Raw genomic sequence first — 18,429 nt, forward strand, 5'->3', positions numbered from 1 at the left:
AATGGGAATGCCTGGAAGGACGGCGACATTCTTTTCAAGGAACACTATTGGGAAAATCAGAGTACCGGCATTTGAAACTGACTGCAGAACTTTCTGTTGCCTCTAACATACACCTTGTGTAAGGACTACAAATATAAGGTACGAGAAATTAGGGCTCATACAGAGACATGCAGACTGTCGTTTTTCCCTTGTTCTTTTTGCGAATGGAACAGGAAAGGAAATGACTGGTAATGTTACGGTGTACTCTCCACCATGCGCCGTAGGGTGGATTGTGAAGTATCGATGTAGATGTGGATGTAGACGCAGAGATGAGACTAGATCACCATAGAGTAGCCCAGAAAACTGCGTCAAACCAGTCTTCGGACTGAAGACCTCAAAAGCAACAGCTACCACCGTGCGGACGGCTACGCACGAAAACGCAGAATAATGCAGCATATGTTAGCAGCTTTGAAGCAAATTACCGTAGCGCGCTAATATCTGTGAACCAATGTGCTGCCCTTTGTACTCTGCGTATAATTCCAAGAGAGTGTTCAGCCAGGAGACACATAAATGTAGTTTATACAATGTCACTGAATCAGCAGAAGGTCATACCTGTTTACGGTGTTTTTCAAATGAACAAAGTTCTTCTGAAGGCTGTTCATTTTTGGAACACAACCTCCGACCACCTTAGAGACAGATGTGATGACACTTTCTGCAGGATCTGACCATCATTTTTCAGGACAGTGCTCAAGCACATACAGTGCAAGCTGTTACTGATTTGTTTGACTGACGGGGCTGCTAAGCGCTATACCACCTACTGCACTCACTGACTTAAGCCCTCGTTTAGTTCAACTTGATTTCTAAATTGAAGGAAACACTTCATAGCATTCGCTTTAGAACTGCTACAAATTCGGCGGGCAATAGACCGCGCCACTCGAACTGTCAACACAATTGGCACTGCCAAGAGTATCCTACGACTTCAACATCGCCTGCAATGGGTTATACACAATGCTGGTGACTTCTTTGAAGGCCAGTAAAACTTCAGAACGTTTTGTGCAAGCTGCAAATAAATAGTTGCCACTATTAAAGCTCCAACCCTCGTAATTTTCTGGGTAGCCGCTGCGTTAGGCCTGTGTGAAAAATATATGACACAACTAGCCTTCCATTCTCCGGTGCTAAATCATCCTAGAAGTTTCTCTGTTTTAAAAGTTCGACGCTTTGCTGCCACGATTAGCATTCGAGTTTATACGGTTGCAAACGGCAGTTGTACGCAGCTTAATAATACAGTGTCTTTTAGCTGCAGGCAGCATCCGGCCGTGTGGCGAGTAATGGTATGCTTTGTTTGTTTTTGTGGCACAACGTCAAACGAGAGATAATTAGTCAAGATATAAACAACCGTTACCAAGAAACAACAGAAGAAGATGACGTGGGTTTCCTCGGAAATTATGCAGAAGACGCAACAGTGCCGACACCGTTAGCTGCGCCATGCACGCGAGTAGAGTAATTACTAGTAGACGGCCATACGCTTGTTCCAGTCGCTCCAATCTCAGCGAACAGCTGCTGTCCTATATTACTGCCGTATGGAAGTAAGTGATTAATAGGCGGTCCTACAGGTTCAGTACCATGCGACACAGAATATACCGGGGCACTTCAAATGCAGTGTGTGGACATTGAGTTGGAAATGATGGTCTCACGGGGAGCGTGCACGGGGTAAGTCCCTGCAGTCGCTATATACTCTTGATTTAATTATCATGTTCGGTCAAAGGGCTGCGTGCTCTCTGTAATAAAAAAACTGAGTCAAGGAACCAACGATCAACTTGAACGGATGTCTTTTGATGTCCGGCCGGACCAAACGCAACAAACTTTATCGAAAAAAAAGATGGCTTGAGCGTCTCCCATGTAAGCAGGAGATCCCGGACTCGGGTCCCGGTCGGGGCACACATTTTCTACTGTTCCTGTTGATGTATATCAACGCCTGTCGGCAACCTAGGGTCTTGATTTAATTATCACTTCACACATTTTGTTGTCTTGCTATTTCCGATGTCCATTATCAAGGAAGATAGACATGTTGATGACAACATGTGCTATGAAACAGTCTCTTTGGAGTGTATGAGAACATTATTTCACGCTCAGCGAATGTACTGAGGATTGATGGTCGGCTTAAAAGTGTAGTTTACTGTTGGCAAGAAACTCGGTGGAACCAGTGTAAACTTTTATCTATGAGTTGATAAAATCGGACTGACAAACATGTTCCGAAAACCAAAAGTGTATTGATATTTATCATGTTAGCCCTTAAATGTCCTGCAACGACATCTGTGAAAAGTTCAGTAATTTGACAACTGCTTCGCGTGGTAAAACTTTACACAATGTGCATACTCATTAATGTCTTCACTTATTACCAATATTTCTCTTTTCTCAAAAACTGTTACAAATTAGAGCCATGATACCGCGACTAAAAGGAAATGGGATACAACGATCGAGCACCTGCTGCTAAGCCACATATTTTTATAGTCAAAAGCTAACCCTCACTTGAGGTGGCGCAAAGAGCGACGGCAACGGACAGTGAGTGAATGACTGGAGACAAGTGATTTGGAGTGATGAATCACGCTATGCCCTGTGGCAACCCGATGAAAGGGTTTGAGTTTGGCGGATGCCTAGGTAAAGTTACTTGCTACCATGTGTCGTGCCAACAGCAAAGTACTTAGAGATGGTGTTATGGTATGGGGATGTTTCCCGTGGTTAGGGTGTGGTTTCCTTATCAAGCTTAAGAAAATGCTAAATATGGAAGGATATGAACACATTTTACAAAGTTGCGAACTGCATACAGTGAAGGAATAGTTCGAACACAATGATTGTTTGTTTCAGAATAACAATGCACCGTGTCTCAAAGCAGCATCTGTGAGGCAATGGTCTGTAGACAATAACATTCCTGAAATTGGTTGTCCTGCTCAGAGTCCCGACTTCAACCCAATGGAACACCATTTGGACGAGTTACAATGTCGACTTCGGCCCAGAATCCAGTATCCAACATGACTACCTTCTCTGGTTTTGACTCTTAAGGAAGAATGAGCTACCACTCCTTCACAGATATTCAGACACCCCTTCGAAAGTGTACCAGCAGAGTTGCAGCCGTCATGAAGGTGAAGGATGGACACATCCCATATTAACGTGGACTAAAAGGTGTTCTTGTACCTTTGATCATATAGCAGGTTATTTTCAGTGACAATAAACATTATGATGAGTAAACAGAGATAATGTTCTTTATCAGTAGTTGTTATCATTAAAACTGCATGTAAATAGAAGAGCACAGATAGGCTGAAGGGACAACTGTTAAATTACACTAGTAGGCAAAACATAAGGATGAAGGTAACTTCTGCGTGACTGTCAAGTAACATAGCTCGATGAGACTTGGACTACTCAGGAAGAAATGCTACAGTACAGTACAGATGGTAACTGAAATAAATACGCAATGAAACGAACAGAAATGACACTTTTATTCAAAGTACAGACTCATACTGATTTAGGTGCTCCCCTGGACATTACAAAAGGCGGGACATGGTTCTTAATAGAGTGTGTGATCCCCTTGGACAGCAATGCATGCTCTACAACGTGCTTTCATGGTGACCCCATGATTGGTAAGGAGTGCGTGTGGTAGTGTGTTCCATTCCTCCACCAGTGCAGTTGACAACCGTTGCTCAGTCGTTGTTGCATGTAGACGTGCTGAAATACGCCTCCCCATCGCTTCAAACACATGCCCAATGGGATGAGAGTCGGTGGTACTGGCAGGGCAGTTCATTCGCCGAACATCCTTTCATTCCAAGAGCTTCTCGCCTGCGCTTTCCGATGCTGCCGCTCTCATTGTCACCCATAAAAACGAAGTAAAGGCCGAATGCACACCTGAAAAGACTCACGTGGGGAAGAGGTACAGTGTCACATTAACGTTGACAGGTGAGTGCATCGTGTTCAAAGATCTGGAGGTCAGTACGCCCATGTGACATTATGGCTCCCACCACATAACACGTGGACCACTAAAATGGCCATGTTCGACAATACTTATAGATGCATTACGTGTTCCCACCTCTTGCTATAAGAGGATATATCCAGAGTCACTATTCAGACTGATTCTGGAACACGTGTCGTCACTCCTCGTTGGTCCTGTCCCTATGCCCTTTGCCCCAGCGCAAACGGTACCATTAATGTGCTGCTACACTTTGTGATCAAAAATATCTGAACACCTGGTTGAAAAGACTTACAAGCTTGTGGCGCCCCCTTCGTTAATGACGGAATTCAATATGGTGTTGGCCCACCCTTAGCCTTGATGATAGCTTCCACTTTCGCAGGCATACGTTCAATCAGATGCTGGAAGGTTTCTTGGGGAATGGCAACCCATTCTTCACGGAGTGCTGCACTGAGGAGAGGTATCGATGTCGGTCGGTGAGGCCTGGCACGAAGTAGGCGTTCCAAAACATCCCGAAAGGTGTTCTATAGGATTCAGGTTAGGGCACTGTGCAGGCCAGTCCATTACAAGGAGGTTATTGTCGTGTAACCACTCCACCACAGGTACCTGATCGTGTTGAAAGATGCAGTCACTATCCCTGAATTGCTCTTTAAAAGTGGGAAGCAAGAAGGTCCTTAAAACATCAATGTAGGACTGTGCTGTGATAGTTCAACGCAAAACAACAACGGGTGCAAGTCCCCTCCATGAAAAACACGACTACACCATAACACCACCGCTTCCGAATTTTACTGTTGGCACTACACACGCTGGCAGATTACTTTCACCGCGCATTCGCCATACCACACCCTGGCATCGGATCGCCACATCGTGTACCATGATTCGCCACTCCACACAACGTTTTTCCACTGTTAAATCGACCAATGTTTACGCTCGTTACACCAAGCGAAGCGTCGTTTGGCATTTACTGGCGTGATGTGTCGCTTATTAGCAGCCGCTCGACCATGAAATCCAAGTTTTCCCACTTCCCGTCTAACTGACATAGTACTTGCAATGGATCCTGATGCACTTCGGAATTCCTGCGTGATGGTCTGTATACACATTACGACCCTCTACAACTGTTGGCGGTCTCTGTCAGTCAACAGACGAGGTCGGCCTGTACGCTTTTGTGCTGTATGTGTCCCTTCACATTTCCACTTCACTATCACATCGGAAACAGTGGACCTAGGGATGGTTACGAGTGAGAAAATCTCACGTACAGACGTATGACACAAGTGACACCCAATCACCTGACCACGTTCGGAGACTGTGAGTTCCGGGGGGCGCCCCATTCTGTTCTCTCATGATGTCTAATGACTACTGGGGTCGCTGATATGGAGTACCTGGTAGTAGGTAGCATCACAATGCACGTTTACGGGGTGTCCAGATACTTTTGATCACTTAGTGTATCAATGGTAGACAACATACTGGTCATCAATAATGTCACCCTGTCACTGTGGAGTGTGTGATTCCATGCCTTGCAGTCCTGTTAAATGTGGCTAAAATGGCACCCGCATTGGGTCCCATCTTGAATGCTGCACAATGTAGTGGTCATCTGCTTCTGGAGTTGACAGTCCACCTCCTGTCCTTTGAGCAGCAGTGCCTCTGATCCGCAACACTCCCCACTCACGACAAGGAATGCTGTGGGCAATACCAAACTCCTGGGCTGCACTCGTCACACTTCGTCTTTTTTTACAATTCCCCTACGATTTTTCCTCATTTGGGGTGATCCTGATGTTGACTCTGGGTCTTGTTGTAATGAAGAATACCACCACATACACTCCTGGAAATGGAAAAAAGAACACATTGACACCGGTGTGTCAGACCCACCATACTTGCTCCGGACACTGCGAGAGGGCTGTACAAGCAATGATAACACGCACGGCACAGCGGACACACCAGGAACCGCGGTGTTGGCCGTCGAATGGCGCTAGCTGCGCAGCATTTGTGCACCGCCGCCGTCAGTGTCAGTCAGTTTGCCGTGGCATACGGAGCTCCATCGCAGTCTTTAACACTGGTAGCATGCCGCGACAGCGTGGACGTGAACCGTATGTGCAGTTGACGGACTTTGAGCGAGGGCGTATAGTGGGCATGCGGGAGGCCGGGTGGACGTACCGCCGAATTGCTCAACACGTGGGGCGTGAGGTCTCCACAGTACATCGATGTTGTCGCCAGTGGTCGGCGGAAGGTGCACATGCCCGTCGACCTGGGACCGGATCGCAGCGACGCACGGATGCACGCCAAGACCGTAGGATCCTACGCAGTGCCGTAGGGGACCGCACCGCCACTTCCCAGCAAATTAGGGACACTGTTGCTCCTGGGGTATCGGCGAGGACCATTCGCAACCGTCTCCATGAAGCTGGGCTACGGTCCCGCACACCGTTAGGCCGTCTTCCGCTCACGCCCCAACATCGTGCAGCCCGCCTCCAGTGGTGTCGCGACAGGCGTGAATGGAGGGACGAATGGAGACGTGTCGTCTTCAGCGATGAGAGTCGCTTCTGCCTTGGTGCCAATGATGGTCGTATGCGTGTTTGGCGCCGTGCAGGTGAGCGCCACAATCGGGACTGCATACGACCGAGGCACACAGGGCCAACCCCCGGCATCATGGTGTGGGGAGCGATCTCCTACACTGGCCGTACACCACTGGTGATCGTCGAGGGGACACTGAATAGTGCATGGTACATCCAAACCGTCATCGAACCCATCGTTCTACCATTCCTAGACCGGCAAGGGAACTTGCTGTTCCAACAGGACAATGCACGTCCGCATGTATCCCGTGCCACCCAACGTGCTCTAGAAGGTGTAAGTCAACTACCCTGGCCAGCAAGATCTCCGGATCTGTCCCCCATTGAGCATGTTTGGGACTGGATGAAGCGTCGTCTCACGCGGTCTGCACGTCCAGCACGAACGCTGGTCCAACTGAGGCGCCAGGTGGAAATGGCATGGCAAGCCGTTCCACAGGACTACATCCAGCATCTCTACGATCGTCTCCACGGGAGAATAGCAGCCTGCATTGCTGCGAAAGGTGGATATACACTGTACTAGTGCCGACATTGTGTATGCCCTGTTGCCTGTGTCTATGTGCCTGTGGTTCTGTCAGTGTGATCATGTGATGTATCTGACCCCAGGAATGTGTCAATAAAGTTTCCCCTTCCTGGGACAATGAATTCACAGTGTTCTTATTTCAATTTCCAGGAGTGTAGTACCGTATCTGCTCGCTGATTAACACTCAATGTTTTTTGCCTTTCCTTCAAATGCCTCGTGATGCAGGGCCGTAATCATGCTGACCTCACGCCCTGTGACGTCAGTCTTTGTATGCACCACTGGGAGACTTTATCTCTCTCGTCCTTAAGTTCTGCAGAGCAGTGTATATTCTGCATAACGTGAACCAGAGATTTCGGATATCTATTCTTTTGCATTATGCTTCACATCCGCTTCCGGTTTACTTAACCAAAAACCTTTTCATAGTCGACGAAAGCGATATGCGTTGTTATGTTAAAGTCTTTTCTTTTTTCCAATACATGTTTGTGGCAGACATTATCTGTACGAGATCTATTTTTTCTAAATCCAAATTGTTCTTCCGATGAAACAGTGTGTGCCGAATGGCTTCAATAAACAAGTAGTTTTGAAAAGGTAGGACGATAAGACCAGCAAGAAGTGAGAGTATGAATGTGTTAATTTTATCTGAATTGTGCCGTGATCCTCACGTCAGATTCCGAAAGGTTTGTTACAGCAACTGGTGTCAGCCTTATCTCTGTGTGGCGAATAGCACACAGTCACAAGTTTCACCCGTACCACCTGTCACTGACACAGGAGCTGCATAAGGACGATTTTTTGCGAATGGGCCGTGAATAATATCATTCTGGACGCCTTACACAGTTTTACGTTCCTTGATTAATTGATATTCATAAATTATGTTGCAGTGTACCGTCATAATTGTTGCGAAGGCACGGAAAAGAATAAAGACAGTGGTAACACATGCAGCAGAGAAAACATTGGGCAAGAAAAAGAAACTGAAGCAACGGAAATGGCAGAGGGCAGTGGGAAAAAGGAAAGAAGCCAGTAAAGACGCAAAATATGGAGAATGAGAACAGGTGAGGGATCATCAACACAGTGAGAAGAGAAATAGCAAGAGTTCTACGAACAGAGAAAAGTAAATATCTAACTGGTCTTGGAATCTATAGAAGTGGAAAGTAGGAACAGAGACTCAACGAAGCTGCTTTCAGTATACAAAGAACAGTAAGAGAGGTTACCAAAGTGAAAACCTATTCATAAAATAAAAAAATTAAAACATGCTAACACAGCTTGAAGATATTCTAGGAAGATGGAAAGAGTATTTCTCAGAAATGCTAAATCACACTAACCTTCAACTACGCAATGATAGAATACAGAATCACAGAACAGGAAGCGGTGCACACCATTCAAAATCTGAAAAACAACAAGACTGCAGACGAGGACCACGTATCAGCAGAGATGTTATAAGGGGTGGAAACAAACTATGCAAAGAAATTTATAACCTTATCGCAATAATCTAGAAAACTGAAACACTAGCCGAAGCCTGGAAAACTGCAACGATTTGCCCCACACATAAGAAAGAAAACAAAATGGAATGGTTACAGAGGAATCAGTTTGCTGAACATAACACACAAAGTTCTGTCAATGATCATTCTTGGCAAAATTAAGCCTTGCACAGGAAACATTATTCAAGGGTACCCAGCTGGTTTTTGGCCAAACCATTCTACAAATTATACTCTGTTTACTCTATGGCAGATTTTGACAAATACTGGGAATTTAACAAGAACATCCACTGTCTGTTCATTTAATTCCAGAGAGTCTATGACTTCATCCACAGAAGTAGCCTATACAACACACTAAGAGACTTTAAGATACCCAATAAAATTATTAGGATGATAAAACTGTGCATGGATGACTCACAGGCAATAGTGAAGTTCAGAGGATCCATATCCCCCGACTCCCCAATCATAACAGGCTCACGACAGGGAGATGTTCTGTCATGTGTTCTCTTCAAGCTTGCATTAAAGAAAATGGTTAGAGAGGGTAATTTACAGCTATACAATGGTGTCCGATTCGAACACAGTGAAGTAAACTCCTGGCAAACGCAGATGATATAGTCTTACTCAGTGAGACAGAAGCAGAGCTGAAGGACATGTACGGATCTGTCAGGCACAGTGCCAGCAAAATGGGATTTTTGATAAACCAAGAAAAAACACAATATATGGAAACAGGTCCATCCACAAACCCAAAACCACACTTTGAAATTGACCACCATTTTAGATACAGGTAAGTTTGTAATGTTCGTGCATTAATTTGTTCCGAAAGCGGTGCTGATATTTTAGACAATAAAAGCAGTTTAAAAGCTGTGAGCTATCTGGGAAAGTTAACCTTGCATTACTGAGCAACTGTTTCACCAGATATCCAGTCTAACTTACCAAATTCCCAACCAGACTAACATTAATTATAATCTTTTAGTACTCATCTTACGATAATCGGTGATATATATATATATATATATATATATATATATATATATATATATATATATATATATATATATATTAAATAAAAAGAAATAAATCTGTTTGAATTTGGACATTTATATTAACATTGATCATTGTTCCATTAAAATTTCAGCATATTAACCTTGATTCATAACTAATCTGGTGCCTTATTTAGGATTGTGAAAATGTGAGTTTGTAATCTTATGAAACACATCAAATATGGAGCCAAGATTGGGAGATTGCAGACAACACTGCATTCATAAAATAACACATGAAGAACGTTGAAACATATGCAAGAGGAAATTAACCACAACCAACCGATTCAATTTTCACCCAAAGAAGTTACATTCGTAGTGCAATCCTGTCCGTCATGAAATTACCACACACTGGTATACTAAATTCATACTAACTCTCTGTGAAATCTTCCCGAAAAGAATAGCTGAGGGCTACCTTTGATGATTACACTACATGCTTCACGTGGTCAACTTGGTTTACACAAAGAGTGTAACTCCACAATACTTTTGATAATTAAAATAAATTACATCGACACACAAATTACAAAAGAAATACCTCAAACTGGTTACTGTCGTCTTCCTATTAACCTGATGGGTCAAACAATTGTATAATCATGTGGTACTAGTCTCACAAAGTACACCCCATGTGGGTTGAACATAAATAAAAGTTGCTATATTGAAAAATATTGTCAAGACGAGACATTATAATCTCATGCATATTCGCATTTAAGATTGATGATCTTAGTTAGATATACGGATCATCCACACGTGGTTCCAGTTTACTCAAAAAGTAGTGACAAAGCAACTACTGGAAGATATTCTAAACTTCACACTTGAATTACACTGCGTTGCAATTTAAGATAACATTAGATATTTTAGATCTAAACCTGAAATAAAGGTGTAAATTTTCAGTTAGGCTGAACTTAAGAAATCCATTGTCCTACAGAATTCGCAGAGACGCGCTTAGCTGGAGATCTTACCACTTCAGGCGCTCGCCGTGGACAGACTGCCCTTGGGCCCCTACCAAGGGTGCTTCCAGATACAAAACGGAAGTGACCAGAGAGGCAGCTTCCTATACCAATATAACAAGGGACGGACAGGACCATACTAAGAATAGAAACCTCTTTGCTTTTAGAAAGCGTAGCTACCTGTTCCGACGTTGGTCCTACTGTTCTCTAGCAGACAGGCTTGTCTGCTACGATCAAGCATGCAACTAGAAATACATTTGCTCATTCATCCTTTCACACAGAAGGGAAGAGGGATGACAGTATCTTACCATACACAGTATATAGAAGAAAGCAGATGCAGGTTCCGTATGAAACTCTGTGACATGAGTTACATATAAACTTTGTTTTAAAGTGTAGTAGGGTGACAGATCGTTCTTGATTATGTGTAAAAATAACACGTTCCACTGCTCAGTCTCCTCCCAAAATTAACATGAAAGGAATCCAACAGAGACCTTTCAAGTTCATCAATTTAAATTTCTTGGATAACACTACAGCAGTTAAAATATGATAACTCTGTGCGAGAGGCATTTGAAAAGTCCATGCAAAGTCCGAGAGATGGCACGACCGGCGTGTATAGAGGTCTGTTTAATTAGTAGCCTCTTTGGAAAGAACGCACACCAAGTTTCAGCGATATTGGTCTATTTCTTTGTGTTTTGCATTCGTGTGAATCAAGAAAGTCGAATGATTGTCAAAAAATGAACAAAAAGAATTTCGTGTGGTGATTAAACATTACTTTATGAAAGGTAAAATGCCTCAGAAGACTAAGAGAAGCTTGATAAACACTATGGTGACACCACACCTTCGATTAGAACAGTTTATAAGTGGTTTGAAAATTTTCGGAGTGGCCATATGGTCACAAGCGATGCTCAACAGTCTGGGCGCCCTGTGGAGGTTACGACTCCTGAAATCATTGATAAAATCCATGATATGGTGATGGATGACAGAAGAGTTAAGGTGCGTGAGATTGCTAGGGCTGTAGGCATCTCGAATGAATGGGTACATCATATTTTGCATAAACGTTTGGACATGAGAAAGCTATCTGCAAGATGTGTTCCACGATTTCTCATGCTTGACCAAAACCGGAAACATATGAAGTGTTGCAATGATGGTTTGCAGCTGTTCAGGAAAAATCCGCAGGACTTTAAGCGTCGTTTCGTCACTGTGGATGAAACATGGATTCATTACTATACTCCTGAGACCAAACAACAATCTAAGCAATGGGTTACCAAGGGAGAACCTGCAACAATTAAGGCGAGGACCATTCCTTCGGCCCGAAATGTTGTGGCGAGTGTCTTTTTGGATTCGCAAGGGATAATCCTCATCGACTATCTGGAAAAGGGTAAAACTATTACAGGTGCATATTATTCATCGTTTCCGGACCGTCTGAAAGCCGAGCTGCAAGAGAAACGCCGCAATTGGACCGCAAAAAAGTCGTTTTCCATCACGACAATGCACCAGCACACACCTCAGCAGTTGTGGTCGCAAAATTAATGGAAATAGGATTCCAGCTCGTTTCATATCCCCCCTGTTCTCCAGACTTGGTTCTCTCGCACTACTGTTTGCTCCCCAATTTGAAGAAATGGCTGGCGGGACAAAGATTTTATTCAAACAAGGAGGTGATTGCACCAAGTAATAGCTATTTTGCAGACTTGGACAATTCCTATTATTCGGAAGGGATCAACAAATTAGAATAACGTTGGAAGAAGTGTTTAAGTCTAAAAGGAGGCTATGTCGAAAAATAAAAAACGTTTACCTCAAACACGTAAGTAGTTTCTATTTTTGCGCGGACTTTTCAAACGCCCCTCGTACATATCCGAGAGACTAGCCTCAGGATCAAGATGTCTGTATGCTCTAAGAAGCCCACTCGAAAGTAAAGCTTTGTCAATCACTACCAAGTTGAAGACATCATCTGCCCAGTAATACTGTATGGTTCAGAAAGTTGGACGCTTACCAAGAAAGATAAAGAAAAAATGAATGTTTTCGAAAGAAAGTGGAGAATGGCATGTGGAGAGTTCGAAAAAACACTGAAATTTATCAGTTAATGAAGAAGCCCACTATCGACCAGAAATTAAAAAGTTGAAGACTGCGATGGGCTGGGCATGTGGCTGGAAGAGAAACCAACAGAGTTCCTAAGAAGGCGTTCGAAGGCACTCTCCAAGAAACAAGACCATTAGGCTGACCTCGCACACGGTGGAAAGATGATGTAGTGAAGGACGTCGCAGCATTAGGAATTCCCACAGGGTGGGGAGGGACAGCGAGAGATAGAAGAAGATGGAAGCAGATCGTTGATGCAGCGTGTGGTCTACGGGGCTTGTGATCGCTGAAAAGAAGAAGGAGAAGGGTACTAATACGCATAACTGGGTCACAGAAAATTCTATGGGGGTACATCATGTCGATCGTCATGCCCTTTAACGTGTGGTGTGGGATCATCAGTCCACATAACTTTGCAGGTATCATAACACTGAGATGCATCGAACTTTTATCGTCGACAATTTAGGTGCTGCCCTTGAAAATGGTAGTCAAGTCTTAGAGGCTGTATGTGGATGCAGCACGATGGTCACCCAGCCAATTCTGCACGTGATGCGTAAGAACTGAACAACAGATTTCCTGCGAAATGGTTAGAACGCCGTGATTCTCTGAAATGGTTCCTCTGGTCGCCCGATTTAACACCAGTACTTTTCTTTTTGTGCGGATATCGAAAGAATCAAGTTTATAGAACACTGAAACCACAACCTCATATGACTTCAAACAGCGCATCGACGAAGTTCGTCGCTCCTTGACATCAGTAGATCATTTAAAAAGAACTGAGTTGTAATTCAGGAAAACGTGAACTCGTTTGAGCATCTCGCTTAAACGAACATTCCGCCACCAGAACATCCATCTAAACTTTCCAATATGTAAAGTATATTTCTGCCGCTACAAATTGTATGGAATGCAATTTAATGCTTTTGCACAGAGAATAAACTAGGAATGAAGATAACGCATAGATCAAACAAAAGCTGAAATATACGACATTCAGGAGTGCACGAAAATTTAGTGTAAGAAACCATGAAAATACACTCCTGGAAATTGAAATAAGAACACCGTGAATTCATTGTCCCAGGAAGGGGAAACTTTATTGACACATTCCTGGGGTCAGATACATCACATGATCACACTGACAGAACCACAGGCACATAGACACAGGCAACAGAGCATGCACAATGTCGGCACTAGTACAGTGTATATCCACCTTTCGCAGCAATGCAGGCTGCTATTCTCCCATGGAGACGATCGTAGAGATGCTGGATGTAGTCCTGTGGAACGGCTTGCCATGCCATTTCCACCTGGCGCCTCAGTTGGACCAGCGTTCGTGCTGGACGTGCAGACCGCGTGAGACGACGCTTCATCCAGTGCCAAACATGCTCAATGGGGGACAGATCCGGAGATCTTGCTGGCCAGGGTAGTTGACTTACACCTTCTAGAGCACGTTGGGTGGCACGGGATACATGCGGACGTGCATTGTCCTGTTGGAACAGCAAGTTCCCTTGCCGGTCTAGGAATGGTAGAACGATAGGTTCGATGACGGTTTGGATGTACCGTGCACTATTCAGTGTCCCCTCGACGATCACCAGTGGTGTACGGCCAGTGTAGGAGATCGCTCCCCACACCATGATGCCGGGTGTTGGCCCTGTGTGCCTCGGTCGTATGCAGTCTTGATTGTGGCGCTCACCTGCACGGCGCCAAACACGCATACGACCATCATTGGCACCAAGGCAGAAGCGACTCTCATCGCTGAAGACGACACGTCTCCATTCGTCCCTCCATTCACGCCTGTCGCGACACCACTGGAGGCGGGCTGCACAATGTTGGGGCGTGAGCGGAAGACGGCCTAACGGTGTGCGGGACCGTAGCCCAGCTTCATGGAGACGTTTGCGAATGGTCCTCGCCGATACCCCAGGAGCAACAGTGTCCCTAATTTGCTGGGAAGTGGCGGTGCGGTCCCCTACGGCACTGCGTAGGATCCTACGGTCTTGGCGTGCATCCGTGCGTCGCTGCGGTCCGGTCCCAGGTCGACGGGCACGTGCACCTTCCGCCGACCACTGGCGACAACATTGATGTACTGTGGAGACCTCACGCCCCACGTGTTGAGCAATTCGGCGGTACGTCCACCCGGCCTCCCGCATGCCCACTATACGCCCTCGCTCAAAGTCCGTCAGCTGCACATACGGTTCACGTCCACGCTGTCGCGGCATGCTACCAGTGTTAAAGACTGCGATGGAGCTCCGTATGCCACGGCAAACTGGCTGACACTGACGGCGGCGGTGCACAAATGCTGCGCAGCTAGCGCCATTCGACGGCCAACACCGCGGTTCCTGGTGTGTCCGCTGTGCCGTGCGTGTGATCATTGCTTGTACAGCCCTCTCGCAGTGTCCGGAGCAAGTATGGTGGGTCTGACACACCGGTGTCAATGTGTTCTTTTTTCCATTTCCAGGAGTGTATAAACAAAAATGAAAACAACTATTCTACATTCAGGATGTATCAACGCTCTACAGGAGATACAAGTACTAATCTCTTCATTCTTCATAGAGCCGAAAAAGGAAACTACGTGAGCAACTAGTATAAAAAAGAAATCTACGCACATTCGGCAAAAAAATCAACAAACATCCTAAACGAACAAAGAGAACTCAGAATTAAAAAACATAATGAGAACTTTGGCAAAATTCTTATCTGTGATAGATAATTAAGAGAAAAAGAAAATCCTGAATTTTATGTACTATGTACATCGATTTTCATCATAGATAAAAATTTAAAAGCAAATCATATGCCTAACACATAAATCGATAGTGTAACAGCTATGCACAAATATAAGAAAAAGCAAACGTACTTCATTTTGAAAAATAGCATTTACGATCTTCTTGCGTAAATAAAAAATGCTGAGTGGTAACGTGCTAGCCTCCCATGCAAGTGGACCCGGGTTCGATTCCCGACCAGGATGGAGATTTTTGTCCGCTCGGGGACTGAGTGTTGTGTTGTTCTCATCATCATTTCATCCTCATCACCGGCGAGCAAGACACCGAACGAGGCGGTCAATTGAAATAAGATTTGCACTCGGCGGCCGAACTTCCCCAGATGGGGCCTCCCGGCCAACGATGCAATAAGCTCATTTCCATTTATATATATACTGTACTTATATATTATCATCATGTTAGGTTCGCAACAAATGGCTCTAGGCGCTCTTGTTGTCATTACACGTTCTGATTTTCTACGAAGTGATACCGAAATGATCCGTTTGTCAGTCTGGCTGGGCAGGATGTGAGTTCAGTTTGCGAAGTTGTTTTTTTGTTTTTTGTTTTTTTTTTTTTGGGGGGGGGGGGGGGAGGAGGGGTATTCAAGAACTGGTCGCACGAGCTATCGTGAGCTCTCTCTTCTATTCACAAGCGCTACCGCGTTGTCCTGTGTTATCGATCGATACTAGGATGCAGGTGTAGTACCGTGTTATCGTGTATGGGTGTAAATTATATTGGAAGTTTTTTAATAAAATATTAAGTAGTAATTCAACGAGCATCTCGAGCTGCGCTTACGTGAAGTCACAGATGAGGATAAATGTGTACCATTCTTCTTTTCGATTCCAGCATTGCAGAGAAGCGCACACAAATGGCCTACAGTCGCCATTGTATCGAGCGGCATATTTAGGGTGATCTATTTGATGTACATTAAGACTATTTAAGTTAATTACAGAATGAGACGATCTGGCGTTCTAAAAGATTAAAGAATTAATTTAATATCTGGACGTCGCATACTCAAACGTTGTGCGAATCTAGGAGAACAATAGGCAGAAAAAGGTTTATAAAACATGACTATAATTATTTTACTAATGCCATATAAAACTACGTTCCCAGATGCCAGCTCTAGTTTACCGTAGTCCAAGTTATTGTTATAAGATCTGTCGGATATTATTCTATGATAGTTGGTATGGACCTCATAGTCTTTTTCAATGACTGACTTTTGCTGTAACATTTTCATAGATTAGGCCTACTTTTGTGAAGTCGGTACTGTTCACGCAAATATTAAATTCGTTTTTCCGTCACGATATACGGTCCGTCTTACTCAGTTAAAACATCTTCGCTAGCCTGAAAATTAAAAATATTATAAAATTTCGTTACTGTAGAGGCGTTCATTTACTTACGGCGTCTCTTCGTATGGTTCTTCTTAATGGAGAGGACCGTACATCAAGGCGGAAATTACCGTTCTACAGAAGCTATTGTACCTACCGCGCCGCTTAATGTCAAATTCTAAAGTGCCATTATGAATTTCTGACAACTTTTCTAACACAGCGACAGGGAAGTTAGGTTTCCTTACATCATAATTGTAGGGTGTAAACAAAGATACAAACTGCAAATAGTCTGAGAAAAATATTTCCCCTAACTGTTGCCCAATGTTTTCTTTGTAAAGCAGATTTATTGAAACTGTAGGGTCATTGTTAAATGGCTTAAAAGACAACAGACCAGGCGCCAACAGCGAATCAGACGATAACTTGTAAAGGAACGTAATAATACTTATGAAAACATTACGGGCATGCTGCACAATAACTGCGTCGAACATTGAAACAAAATTAAGTCATTTATGGGGGGAAGGTATCAGTCAAGAAGATGTGTAAAAATCAAATTTTTGGGCCAAATAGTTTTTGTGAAATCGAATGATAAGTGTGTCAAAGCAGTCGGAACACCATGTGTCAGCACAGGCGAGCAGTGCAGGGATGACAAATTCGCGCACAGCGAGGAATGCGGGGATCACGTCTCTGTAGCAGCGAAAGGGTTAATGCGGCCGTGGTGGTTTTACTTCATAAACTGTGCGCTCCCCCCTCAACGTTAAGTTTGCGAACTATACTATACTATAGCGCTGCTTCTCTTAGCGCGTGCGTAGTTTGCAACTGGCAACGCAGCTATCTCCCGCATCTGGGCGGGCATGCGCGAGCCGCCAAGATAAAAGAATTGAACTACAGCGTACTGGCACATCCACGAACGTCGTAATGCGCATGCGCAGCGCTGGTAAAGTCGTATCTCACGAAAGGCGATGCCGACGCCGTAGTACTCCACAAGGTTGATTACGGCATTGTGACGGTTACCTGTAGTGCTAAAAGGGAAAAACCCAAAGCTACAGGATGGAAAGAAAGACAAAGGAAATAGCTATCACATTACATTGTATTATTCTCGTAGATATGCTCAAGTCGAATGCACGCCATTGGAAGAGCGTTATAGTCAACACGTCATGTCCCGTGTCTGGAAGCTATCGGTAGGGCCGCAGGTGAAGCGACGGCAGGGGGTATGATGGTGCGTCAGACTTACCTGCAGATGATTCTGCAACTTAGGACTGCAGTCTATCAGTCTACACTGCTGCTAGCAGGACCATGGCAGCGACGTCAGCTGGTGGTGACGCGATCTCGGGAACTGTCTTTCGCTGGTCGCCGCACTCTGGTCGTCTAACGGGAGGCCCGGCTTCGCTAACGGTAACCCACGCCTCACGCCTCCCGTACTGGTTTCACTTGCGCGGGCAACAGTCGTACGTAACAATTCGCACCAGTCCCTAATGAGCTTGCGCTTCCACTGAGGGGACACGACAAAGTGCGCTGGAAACTACTCGTCGCCGCAGTTCTACATCATGAATCACGTTTCCAGAGGAACGATACGACAGTTGGTGAAATATCATGCAAAGGTGCAAAATTTTTGGCCTGGCACAAAGTTTCCGTTGTTGAAAAATGAAATGTCGTGTGGCTAGGGCCTCCCGTCGGGTAGACCGTTCGCCTGGTGCAGGTCTTTCGATTTGACGCCACTTCGGCGCCCTGCGCGTCGATGGGGATGAAATGATGATGATTAGGACAACATTGCTAGTCACGTACATTAATGACTTGGAGCCGGCCGGAGTGGCCGAGCGGT

General features: G+C 44.8%; 1 protein-coding gene across 1 annotated transcript in view; it reads right to left on the reverse strand.

Moving 5' to 3' along the window:
- The window catches only part of LOC126100808 (glucose dehydrogenase [FAD, quinone]-like), a 319,968-nt gene extending 302,037 nt beyond the window's left edge, over positions 1-17,931 (reverse strand). Inside the window, exon 1 of the mRNA XM_049911441.1 lies at positions 17,842-17,931. The gene's annotated coding sequence lies outside the window, so the exon portion shown is untranslated. The remainder of the gene's footprint in view (positions 1-17,841) is intronic.
- Between the last annotated feature and the right edge of the window lie 498 nt (positions 17,932-18,429).

The sequence above is a fragment of the Schistocerca cancellata genome, chromosome 9 (genome assembly GCF_023864275.1).
Source record: "Schistocerca cancellata isolate TAMUIC-IGC-003103 chromosome 9, iqSchCanc2.1, whole genome shotgun sequence".
In the NCBI taxonomy this organism is placed as follows: Eukaryota; Metazoa; Arthropoda; class Insecta; order Orthoptera; family Acrididae; genus Schistocerca; species Schistocerca cancellata.